Genomic DNA, 13,726 nt, shown 5'->3' with positions numbered 1-13,726 from the left:
TCCATTAAAGACTCCAAAAGAATATAATGCTACCTAAGTAAGCAGGAAGTGCATTGTAAGCAACTTCCAAAGCTCTAGAATTGGCAGAGACATCTCACTGCCTGAACAATTACCCAAAGTTCTTCTGTATTGTTGGAGCATCTATCTTCAGCCTACAGGCCCATAGTATCTGGCCGACTTACCATACACAGATTAATAGAAATGGGTTAATTCAAGATATGAGTTATCTAGCAATATCTTTAAGTTATTGGCCAAGAAATATTACAAATAATTTAGTTTCTGAGTGATTATTGTTGGTCTGGGCAGCTGAGAATGAATGAGCAGTTTTCGACAACAGATTGGCCCACCAATGTGGGTAACTGCATCCACATGAAAGCCTGAGCAAATTTAGAAAGAAATTCTTGGCATAAAAGAACAGAGTTAAACACAGCTTTTTGGTAGCAGCAATTTTCTGGGTGGGCTAGAAGCAAGTAGAGGCACAATTCTTTTAAGAGGAGGTTTCCGGACTCAACAGTAGCAGCAAAAACTGCACAGCTCCTTTAAGAAGGCTCACCAGCATAAACGATGCTGACTCTTTCAGGAGGTCCAGCTATGGAGCATTTAAATGGGGTTTGTGAGTAGAGTGCTACAACTTGCTTAATGGCAACACAGACCCACTATATGCATAAAATGGAGCATGTACATGGCTCTCAGAGGCAGTGAACATGCCTCTGTCATATTGGACTGGGCAGAGAAAGTAGGCAAGGCTGTGTTGGTCCTACCCATGCCTGCTTAGAATTTAAAAAAAGGTGCTTCTGGTCAGAAAATAATTACAGATATGCAATAAAGACAGATTCAGATTTGATTTTAAAAAACAAAAACAAAAAAAAAACCTCTAAATGGGTCACAGTGTTGGATAAATGTATGTAAGCTTGGGAATTAGAAGATAAAGAATATAGAGAGTTATAAAAAGAAGTAAATCATTTTTAAAAAATAAAAGTCTTTAAAGAGACAGAGTACAGACAGTCATAGATTAAAATGAGTAAAGAAAAATAAGTCACGTAAAGATGGAATATACACAGAGAGTCTGGATTATATATAATATTGTGTTTTCTTTGACTTTTTGACTGTGAAGGAGCTAAGTAAAAATAGACATTTCATTGTATAGACTGCTAAGCTAAATATAAAATATATATAAAAGGTATTTTGACTTTGAAATTTGTGTCTAAGAGAACCTGTGGATTCCTTCCAGACTAATGTAGTTTGACAGACCAAGAACATCTGAAAGGTCTTTGTGAACACCCCCAAAAATTATTTCACCCAACAAAAAGCAGGAAGCAGTTTGAAAAGAACTACACCCAAATTCCCCAAATATTGTTTATAAACATTTCTTTACATTTAAAGGGGGATATGCTATAGAGATGGATACTTTGCATTGGTATGGATCTTGATTTATTTTGTTATATGTTTATTTCTGCTCTTGATTAAGGTAAAAATGTAATGAATAATTAAGAAATATAGGTTAATAAATAATCATCTATAATAGTCAAGCTTGTAGTTATATATATATATGATATATGATATATATAAATATATACATATATCAGTTAGATAGGTATTCTTCAAATCTTCCAGAGCACTTCAGAATCTGGCAATTAAAATGTTTTAAAAACTGAGGATTTTTCATGAGAGTGAGACACATATGCTCCTGGCAGCACCATTCTACTTCATGATGGAGTTGAAGAATAGAGAGTTAACAGTTTTTCTTAGTTATGATAAAATATAAAGTAGATATGGGTATGTAGAATTAACATAGTAAAAATGCAATCTTACCAAAAGCAATCTACAGATTCAATGCAATGCCCATCAAAATCCCAGCAAAATTTTTCACAGACCTTGAAAGAATTGTACTCAACTTCATATGGAAAAGCAAAAAACCCAGGGTAGCCAAAACAATTCTGTACAATAAAAGAACTTCTAGAGGCATCACAATCCCTGACTTTAAACTCTACTACAGAGCTACAGCACTGAAAACAGCCTGGTATTGGCATAAGAACAGACAGGACCAATAGGACTGAATAGAAGATCTGGATATTAATCCACACTCCTTCAAACACCTGATTTTTGACAAAGAAGTAAAAAAAATATAAAATTGAAAAAGGGAAACATAGTTTTAAAATGTGCTGGCATATCTGGATATCAACATGTAGAAGAATGAAAATAGATCCATATATATCACCATGCACAAAACTCAAGTCCAAATGGATCAAAGATCTCAACATAAATCCAGCCACAATGAACCATATAGAAGAGAAAGTGGGAAGTACACTTGAATGCATTGGCACAGGAGACCACTTCCTAAATATAACCCTAGTATCACAGACACTGAGATAAACAATTAATAAATGGAACCTCCTGAAACTGAAAAGCTTCTATAAAGCAAAGGACATGGTCAACAAGACAAAACAACAGCCTACCGAATGGGAAAAGATCTTCACTAACCCCCACATCAGACAGAGGTCTGATCTCCAAAATATACAAAGAATTCAAGAAATTGGTCATCAAAAGAACAAATAATCCAATAAAAAAATTGTGTGCAGACCTAAGCAGAGAACTCTCAACAGAGGAATCTAAAATGGCTGAAAGACACTTAAGGAAATGTTCAGCATCCTTAGTCATCAGAGAAATGCATATCAAAACAACTCTGAGATTCCATTTTACACCTGTAAGAATGGCCAAGATCAAAAACACCGATGACAACTTATACTAGAGAGGTTGTGGGGTAACACTTCTGCATTGCTGGTGGGAATGCAAGCTGGTACAACCCCTTTGGATGTCAGTGTGGCGATTTCTCAGAAAATTAGGAAACAACCTTCCTCAAGACCCATACTACCACTTTTGGGTATATATCCAAAGGAAGCTCAATCATGCCACGAGGACATGTGCTCAACTATGTTCATAGCAGCATTGTTTATCATAGCCAGAACCTGGAAACAACCCAAATGTCCCTTGACCAAAGAATGGACAAGGAAAATGTGGTACATTTACACAATAGAGTACTACAAAGAAGAAAAAATAACGACATCTTGAATTTTGCAGGAAAATGGATAGAGCTAGAAAACATTATTTTGAGTGAGGTTACCCAGACACAGAAAGACAATTATCACATGTACTCACTCATAGGTGGCTTTTAAACATAAAGCAAAGAAAGCCAGCCTACAAACCACAATCCCAGAGAATTTAGACAACAATGAGGACACTAAGAGAGACTTACATATATCTAATCTACATGGGAAGTAGAATGTAGAAAAAGACAAGATCTCCTGAGTAAATTGGGAGCATGGGGACCTTGGGGGAGGATTGAAGGGGAAGGCAGAGGCAGAGAAAAATGTAGAGCTCAATAAAAATCAATTAAAAATATAGAGAGTGTAGATATAAATTTTGTAACTGTAATTCTTGCTTGATACCTGTCTTATTATATGTAATTTTACTATAATAAAGTAAAAACTTTCCTTTTTATTTAGACAGAAAGGGGGAGGTGATTTGAGGAGTACTTCAGTATATGAGTTTCTTTTATTAATTAATGAATAAAGCCACTTTCAGGTCTGTGGTAGGGCAGGATAGAGCTAGGTGGGAAAACACCAGAACATTGCCACCAGGAACACTGCCAGTAAGTCACAGTCACATGGCGATATACAGATTAATAGAAATGGGTTAATTTAAGATGTAAAAGCTAGTCAATAAAGAAGTTAGAGCTAATAAGCCAAGCAATGATTTAAATAATATGGTTTCTGTGTGATAATTTTGGAGCTGAGCAGCCAGGAATGAATGTGCAGCCTCTGCCAAAAAGATATATTCTTAAAGTACTGCAAAGTCCCTTCACAAAGTAGTTACTCACAAACCTTTGATGCCAAACCTGTGGGCTTTCTGTGTTCCTGGTGAGCCACCCAATTAAGGTGGAATAGAAAGGAGAGAAGGGAGAAAGGACAGTGGAAGGAGCCATGGGGGTGGGGTGGAGGCAGGATATATTCGTTACTTTCCTTGTTGCTGTGACAAGATACCTGAGAATGGCTAAGGGGAGAAAAGGTTTATTTGGGCTCACAATGTGAGGACATAACCCATCATGGCAAGGACACTATGGTTGCAAGATGATGAAGCTGCTGCTCAGTGTGTCCACACTCAGTAAGCAAAAGGAGATATTGACTGCTCACGCTCAGCTCACTTCCAGGATGACAACCATGAATGGTGTAGCCGACAGTTAGAAGGCATCTTCCTACCTAACTAACCCAGTTAGGAACTCACACAGATGTGGCCTTAGGTTTCTTCCAAATTATCCTATTTTGTCAAGTTGACATTAGTATTACCATCTCAGAGGGATTTTGAGATAATACACGATTTTTTTATTTTGATTCCAACACAGTAAGTATTCTTTTTAGATTCACTATATAAAACAACACATCATTTTTCCCCAGAAAATATTAAGGTTAGAGACAGGACTACTACTACTACGTAGTCTAGAAATGTCATGTTGGTCTCTTTTGAATACTTTCCAGATTACAGCCACTGGTGTGTTTTTAATACCTAAGGCTTCCTCTACATAGTGTTTTATGACAAAGATCACATTTGTTTTCTATTTCAATTGTATCTCAAGCAGCTAAGCCTCAATGAGAGCTGATCAAGTACTTGTGAAGTGAGTGAGTGAGTGAGTGGGTGAATGAATGAGATAATGTGAAAATAACAGATGACTTGTTGTTTTCTACTACATTTCACCAGCTTTTCTGATCATGCATTCATAGACTGAAAATGCTTTTATTCGCCCGGCAGTGGTGGTGCACAAATTTAATCCCAGCACACAGACAGAAGCAGGTGGATCTCTGAGTTCGAGGCTAGCCTGGTATATAGAGTGAGTTCAAGAATAATCAGGACTGTTACATAGAAAACCCTGTCTGAAACCCTCTCTTCAAAAAACATAACAAAACAGAAGTTTTGACTCTTTTTCATACATTTTTGTTCTTGAGTATAAACACAAAAGGGTTTTACTATTTTTTTCCTTGTCTATCATTTAATTCCTCTGCCCTCTCTTCTATCTTCTGGGTTGTTTGGAAGTGAAAAGGAGGTTGGGGACAAATGACACTGCCTATGAATGCTGCCGAGTCATAGAGTGGCAGGTGTCCGATGCTGGCTATATTGTGCAATACACATGTGACGCCTGCGTCAGGGAGCTATTTTAGATGGGAAAGGAATATTTCTCTCAGTTGCTACTGCTGTCTTCCTCCTCCCTTCCTTTTTTTCCTGTTAAGAGGTTTCACATAGCCAGGCCTTGAACTCTTGATTATCCTTCTGGCAACCCTTGAGTGCTGGGATTGCAAGGATGAGCCGTTACACTTGGCTCAGTTCTTCATAAATTAAACAGGTGCCTCCTCCCTTTCCTAAATCATTGAAGTCTATATTTGTACTTAGAATTAAAGAACTTCAAAGGATTGTTGTGATGTTTTCAAATATTTCTCTGCATTACATAATTTGGCAGTTTGGAAAGAGTACTCCCCAGGGGGGAAAAAAACAAATGCCCAAATCTTCCGTCCAGCATGTGAGCACTAACCCTTATGTTATTTTTATCCATTTTCAGTAGGCTTCTTAGAATAACTGAGGCATAATTGCCAGAGGTCCCATAAACTAGATGTGATGCATGTTCTTCCCTTAAAGTTAAACAAGTAGTCTTAAATTGAGTCATTTAATAAACAAGATTGGAGTGCCACCTACTGGCCTAGTGTGTAAGCTACTGGAACCTCATTGATAATAGCAGATACTTCAAATTTGGTTTCTAACACCAGATATCAAAATAACAAACAGAAAAAAAGCTTACTTTTTTGACAAAAAAAGATGAGCATACATCCAAAATTCATTCCTTTGCTGATCTCATTCAAAAGTGGTCAGAATATGCATGCGTGGCAATGTCACCATGAAGGATGAATTTGTGTGGAAATAATTATAATTCCTCAATTTCTAGGTGAATATGTAACTTGGTGTTAGAAACATGGTTTGAAGATCACTTGCCTTGCATCACGTGTATGAAGTCCTGGGTTGGATCCCCAACACACACACACACACACACACACACACACACACACACCGGATGGGGGGAGGAGGCACACACATCCCACACAGAGGTTGGGGAGAGAGAGAGTTGGGGGGCAAGGGTGGACTTGGCTTTTCTGTAATCTAGTTAAGAATCATTCTTAAAATCATACTCAGGCTCCTAATATATAAATTTTCTGTTAAAAATAGAACTATTCTTAATAAAAACAAGATGTCATTGTCATCTGGAGAAGGATATAAAATACTAGGAGTTGATTTAGCTCAGGACCTTCTATGACCCACCTCCCTTCCAAAGCCTTGCAACTTAGCACTGCAGAAAGTAGAAGAAACAGAAAATTCACCCTTAGCCTCCCACCACCTCTCTCTCATCCCTGCACCAGGCCATTGAAGACTATCCTTCCTACAAGGCGACTCATAAGATCTTCACAAGGCTCTGTTCTCAGGCAAAAGTAATGAAACCCGGAGAACCCGAATAAACCACCCTTGCTCAGTGCCTTCCGGTTCACCACCATGAGGTCATAGCCTTTGTTCCACAGAAGGCAATCTGCCTGTTTCTTTGAACCTTCATTTTTTAAAATTTATTTATTATGTATATAGTGTTCTGGGCACCGGATCTCATTATAGATATGTGTGAGCCATCCTGTGTTTGCTGGGAATTGAACTCAGGACCTCCGGAACAGCAGTCAGTTCCCTTAACCTCTGAGCCATCTCCCCAGTCCTGAACCTTCATTTCTTTTTTTTTAATTAAAAATTTCCGCCTCCTCCCCACCTCCCATTTCCCTCCCTCTCCCCCCACTCCCCTCCCCTTCCCTCTCCAGCCCGAAGAGCAGTAAGGGTTCCCTGCCATGCGGGAAGTCCACGGTCCTCCCCCCTCCATCCAGGTCTAGGAAGATGAGTATCCACACAGGCTAGGCCCCTCCAAAGCCAGTACTCAAAACTCAGTGCCATTGTCCTTGGCTTCTCAGCAGCCCTCATTGTCCTCCATTGAACCTTCATTTCTTAAGATGCCCTGTCTCATAAAACTTATATAAAATAAGCATAAGATTGTGTACTTGAAAGTGCTGATCTGTCTTAGAGGTGACAGCATGAAACCTGTGAAGAGTACAGAATCCTTCTCCCTTCCAAGAAGCAAGCGGGAAACGCAACGAGAGGCGTTTACTTACATTGACTCAAGTGAAGTGGGGTGAGTTCTGAAATTCGTTAGAAAAATAAGTGAACAGAGTACGAACAAGAGAATAAAATGTTGTGCAAGGAATATAGCCTGAAAAGAGGAAAAGAAAAACAGACATGGGGGAAGCAGAGGACACAAGGCAAGACTCTAGAGATCTTGAGGAAATAAGTGCTCTCACTAGATAGTAGGTAATGGTTCCAAGATCCACCCTAGAGCATCTCGAAAGATGATAGTGCACAGAGGTGATCAGCACAGGGGCAGAGTATTGGAAGTTACCCAGGGTATATTGAAGAGTCAACAAAAGCAAGGAACAAAGATGATCTACTGGAATCAAAACCCTAGGAACAGTGAATAGAAGTTCACACATAAGAAAACAAGAGGGCTGGAGAAATGGCTCAGCAGTTAAGAATATCAGCTGCTTTTCCAGAGGACCTGGGTTCAGTACCCAGTACCCACATGGTGACTCACAACCGCCTATAACTCCAGTTCCATAAAAGAGTTCTATAAAAGGATGTCCTTTTCTGACTTCCCCAGACATAGGCATGGGCACACACATAGTGAAGACACATATGCAGGCAAATATATACTTACAAAGAAGAAATGACAAGAGAGAAAACAGAATAAGGTCTGGCCTAGCTGCCATGAGAGGCATGTATCATAGGTTTTTCAGGTTAAAATCCATTGCTCATGGACACTGTGCCTTTCAGTTCCTGAGAAACTGCATTCCCTCAAGCAGTGGAGCATTCAGGCCACCTGTGTTCCTCTGTATTCCCTAGAAGTCAGTGAAGCATATAGAAGCTTGACAGAACATTAGTCTTAGACATTAATCTTGTATACCCTATACACCCTGCAAATGTCTTTGTATTCTAGAAATTACCATTGTATTGATCCTGGCAAACTCCATTTGTACTATTTCTGATATGGGGATAAAAATTCTAATTGCTTGCAATAAACTTGTCACAGCCTCAGTCTTGGTGTGATCCCTCCAACACAACCTGGTCAAGATTTCATTTTCATTAGCCATATCAAATAACTTTGGCCTGGTAAGTAAACACTAGAGCTTAGAGTATGGTATATGCAGATAGCCCCAGTCCCAAAATATGTAGATCTCTTGCAACCAAGGTTTTGTGGGTGGGTGGTGCACAAATGCTCACCCTGTCTCCCCAATTCATATATGGCATCCCAAGGGTGTAGTTTTCAGCCTTATTCTCTAAAGCAGAAATTCTACCACGAGACACCCATATTTACACATACCCATGCAGACACTAATTCAAAATCCTTGGACTTAGAAATTTTCCAAGTTCATTCCTTGAGGTACATAATAGAGCTGACCAAGGTTAAGATGTTACAATATTTCAATTTCAAAAAATATGACCAAACTCGTGGGGGGACTTTGATTAATGACTAAAGTAATAGTTAAGATTTCCTGGCTTCTTTTTTAATGTGCACCGTGTGTGTAGAGCCTAGGGAGCTCAAAAGAAGATGTCAGATCCACTAGGACTGAATCTACAGACAGTTGTAAGCCACCATGTGTGATGGAGGAGTGTCTATGTGTTACTTTCATTGGTTAATAAAGAAACTGCCTTGGCCCCTTTAATAGGACAGAAAATTAGGTAGGCAGAGTAGACAGAACAGAATTCCGGGAGAGAGAAGGCAGATGCTTCTGGCAGTCGCCATAGGCAGTCACCATGCTTCTCCTCTCCAAGACAGACACAGGTTAAGATCTCTTCTGGTAAGCAATCCACCTCGTGGTGCTACACAGATTACTAATTGTGGGTTAAAGCAAGATGTGAGAATCAACCAATAAGAGGCTGAAACTAATGGGTCAGACAGTGTTTAAAAGAATAGTTTCCGTGTAATTATTTCGGGTGTAAAGCTAGCTGGATGGCGGGACACAGCCCCGCTGCTCCTTCTACACATGTGGATGCAGGGAATTGGATTCAGATCTTCTACAAGAGCAATAAGTATTCTTTCCTGACTTTAATTCATCCTTATCTGACTGGCAAAAAGAAGTCACCTACATGAAAAATACATTTTAATAAAACTGTAATCAGTATTATTTGATATTCAAGAACATGCTATCCCAGCAGAGTATCTGATTGTATAATGTCTGCTGAAGCAGTCTGAGAAAGAGCAAGCGCCAGAACAGCTGTGTTCTCCAAAAGCATGCCCTAAGACTCTCCCCAAAAGGGCCTCCCTGACCCAGAAGGAAAGGAGCACCAGAGACCAAACTAAATCAGCATTACTTCTGCTCTCCTAGTGCACTGCTCTTAACCCTTACCCTTTTTGTCTTGTCATATTTTCCTATGATTTTTCCGCTCTGAAATCCAAACTAGTAGAACATTAGTAGAGTTAATCATGTATTGAGATCTTATTTCCTTAATGAAGATTGTAGTACTTAAAGCTTGTGTTAAATGGTATTTTTCTTTTATTTGTTTTAGGTAGGCAGGAAAAGACATTCCTCTCCCCTAAATAGGTATAGTATATTTTATATGTTAATACATTATCAATTATGTACTATATATTATACTGCATCATATTACATTACTATATTTAGTATGTTTTCTGATGATGTAAAATTAAAGCTCTGTTGCTAGTTTTTTATTTAATTTGTTTGTGACAAGGTCCTGTGTATCCCAGGCTGACCTCAGACTCAATGAGTTACCAAGGATTCTCCTGCCTCCACCTCCAGAATACAGGAATTATAGGTTTGTGCATCTAGATTAAAGCTCTGCTATTTTTCACCATGCATTCAGGGGTTATAAGGATCTGGGACTCGACTATCCTCACTGACGTAATTTTTGCTACGTATAATGCTAGCCAGGTAATCATTAGTTACCTAGTTGTTTGAGGTCTGAGTTCTTCTACAAGAATGCAGAGCTGGCAACAATAGTATTCCCCTCGAATCAGAGGGGAATTAGTAGAAAATGCACTGAAGACCACCGCAATGCATCAGCAAGTTTCCCTTTTCTATGTAATTGGCTCAGCCTCCTGTCATCTCTCCCCTCTTCCTGTACTCCTTTGTACATTAACCTGACCGGCCTCAGCCATAGTTTGAGGTGGATAATTACACCTAAATTGTCCCTGAAATCAAACTCATTCAACAAAAGAGGCTTATTTCTCCAAATCCATTCTTCCTATATTAACTTTAGAACTGAAAAATGTAAGACACATATCTTACTTTGATTCCCAATCATCTTAGCATAACTGACCTCTGCAACAGATAATAAGTGTTAAATTCTAGTCTTTAAATCAAAATAAATGCAGATTTATTTTTGTAAAACTAAATTCTCAATTTTAGCTCTTCTTTGGACACAAATAAAATGCAAATTATTAAACAGCTAAAATAGTTTGGAAATGATATTTTTTGTCTAACTAATTAACCCTTGCAATAAATGAATGGGAGGGTTAATTAGCTCTTCTAGTAGGCAAAAGAAAGAAAGCAATCAAGCAAACAAAAGCCAAGTCTTTGAGATTAAAGATACTCTTTTGCCATCTTGTGGTTTAATCCCCACACTGCAATGTGTTACACAGCTCTTCTCTATAACAGCTGGAATATATATATATATATATATATATATATATATATATATATATGTATATATATATCAGTTTTCAATATTTGCATGTGTATGTAAAGCTAATACTTAAAAATAATAGATGACTGCATTTTGCTTTCAAATGCCAGAAACCCAAATGTTAAGTCCCCACAAGCTTCTAAAACAAGAGGATGTTTCCTATACATTTGTTTATGTGTGAGGACACGTGGAACAGCTGCATTTGCAAAGGCTGAAAACTACATAGTTCTTCAGAATTCTATTTTTAAGCCAGTGCACTGCTCTGTTTTTACAAAAACAGTGTCACCCTTAGAGAATTCAGTCAGTACCAATTAGGTCATTTAACTTGAAGACAACAAGTTGCGGGTCTGTTCTCGGCACTGTTCTTTTATTAACTTTCCTTGTATTTGTCCAATTAGGCATTTCCATTATTTCCCTCATTCAAACTGCTGAGAAGAAGAGAGCCTGAAAGAAAGCTCACTGGCAGTCCTAGGCATCGGTGAGGAACATTAGTGCCGAGATAAATGGAAACTCAATTATTTAGTTCCTTGTGCATTTTAATTTCTATCACAGCCTTAAATTATAATCTTGCATAGGACATTTAAAACAAAAATGTTATGCTTTTCTATGGTTCCAAAAAGGACTACCAGAATTAACCTTAAAAACAAAAAATGGGGGGCTGGAGAGATGGCTCAGAGGTTAAGAGCATTGCCTGCTCTTCCAAAGGTCCTGAGTTCAATTCCCAGCAACCACATGGTGGCTCACAACCATCTGTAATGGGGTCTGGTACCCTCTTCTGGCCTGCAGGCATACACACAGACAGAATATTGTATACATAATAAATACATAAATATTAAAAAAAAACAAAAAATGGAACTCAGTTATAACAAGTCTATCATTTTTTAATGAAACCTAAGACTACAAAAACATCCATCCTCAAACAATGCTCAGCTTTTCTCAGAATGGCAGTATAAATGAGTGCACTAAAGACTTCCTAGTCACCCTCAGTTAACTGTATAGTAACACCTGGTTAGTTGTATATTATATCAGGTGTATAAGAACCAACTTCAAAACTGACTCCACTAGTAATTCCGCAGGTCATTCATTACCTTGAGCTGGCCTTAGGCAGGTGACTCTTGTGGTGTTCAGTGGATTCACGACACTGCCAGAGGCTGTCTGTTATGTCTGGAGCTAGCTGGGTTAGCTTGGCCTCAGTGAATTCATGATACCCTCCAGAAGCTGTCTGTTAGGTCTGAAGCTAGCTGGGTTAGCTTGGCCTCAGTAGAGCCAGCTTTTCTGTCCTCTGTGTGTGCTCTCATTCAGTGAATTAGATGGGTTTTTTCTCATGCACAGAAGCAAGTTTCCATATTAAGGCCTGTGGTGGTTTGAAAAATGGTCATCAAAAGGAGTGGCACTATTAGGAGGTGTGGCTTTATTGGAATGGATGTGACCTTGTTGGAGGAAGTGTCACTATGGAGGTTCACTTTGAGGTCTCTTTAGCTCAAGCTACACTCAGTGTTGTAAAATTCCCTGCTGTCTGCAGATCAAGATGTAGGACTCTCAGCTCCAGCTTTTCCTCCAGCACCATGACTAGCCTGCATGCCACCATGTTTTCCCACCATGATGATAATGAACTAAGCCTCTGAACTGTAAACCACCTTGATTAAATGTTTTTTTTCATAAAATTTTCTGTGGTCATCGTGTCTCTTTATAGCAATAAAAAACATAAGACAAGGCCTCACTTGGAACTAGTCTGAGACGTATTCAAGGATTTGATGCCTCAGCTCAAACTGGCATACTGTCATTCTAATGCATTCTATCAGCAGCAGTGATGGCCCGTGATCTAGAACTAGCTATCTGCGGTGATTGTCTGTGATCTAGAACTAGCTATCTGCAGTGATGGCCCGTGACTTAGAACTAGCTATCTGCAGTGATTGCCCGTGACCTAGAACTAGCTATCTACATGATTGCCTGTGATCTAGAACTAGCTATCCATAATGATGGCCTGTGATCTAGAACTAGCTATCTGTAATGATGGCCTTTGACCTAGAACTAGCTATCTACAGTGATTTGCCTGTTATCTAGAACTAGCTATCTACAGTGATTGCCCGTGACCTAGAACTAGCTATCTGCAGTGATTTGCCTGTGATCTAGAACTAGCTATCCATAATGATGGCCTGTGATCTAGAACTAGCTATCTGCAGAGATGGCCTGTGACCTAGTACTAGTTATAGTGATGGCCTGTGACCTAGAACTAGCTAACTGCAGCACAGATTTATTTATTCATCTCCATAAATTAAAGCAATGGGTTAAGTGATCTGAAAGGAATTCCTGTCAGCCCTTATAAAACAGAAACATGGCGAGTGTGGAGTTCCCTGGGTTTACCATATAATTGCTGTGCCAAATGTTCATTTATCCTCCCACTATCTTTGCCTCTCGCTCTTCTAGGAGAAAAAAAAAAGCCTTCCAAAAATACAATGCTGAATGGCCTTAATCCAGTTGGGCTAAGAATACTTGCAGTGTAAATGGGATTGTTCAATATGCTAACATTTGTGGTGAGTGACAACTTGTTTAACATGACAGATGCGTCAAGACAAGGCTGCCAAGAGTGGCCTGGATATGAGACGAGGGACAAGCAGAATGACAGAAACAGGAAAGAATCAAGGTTGATGATGACACAAATGTGATAGTGTCCTGAAGAAGGTAGATACAAGTTTTAGATAAAACAGCAATATTCAGGGATCTGTGGTTTGACAAGGTGTGAAAGCCAAAGTTTGGAATTGGAGGATGGAAAAGGGCCCAGGGGAGGAGTGTGGGAGTACAGGCCCAAAATGGGAGAAACTCGGAGAGAAATCCAGGAAACAAATCACAAGAGCGTCTTGGTGCTTTTCTGTCTCCGCATAGAATACAGCAGGTTGAGTAA

Source organism: Arvicola amphibius, chromosome 1, assembly GCF_903992535.2.
Source record: "Arvicola amphibius chromosome 1, mArvAmp1.2, whole genome shotgun sequence".
Taxonomy (NCBI): domain Eukaryota; kingdom Metazoa; phylum Chordata; class Mammalia; order Rodentia; family Cricetidae; genus Arvicola; species Arvicola amphibius.
The sequence above is the reverse complement of the archived record's forward strand: the minus strand, read 5'-3'. Positions refer to the sequence as shown.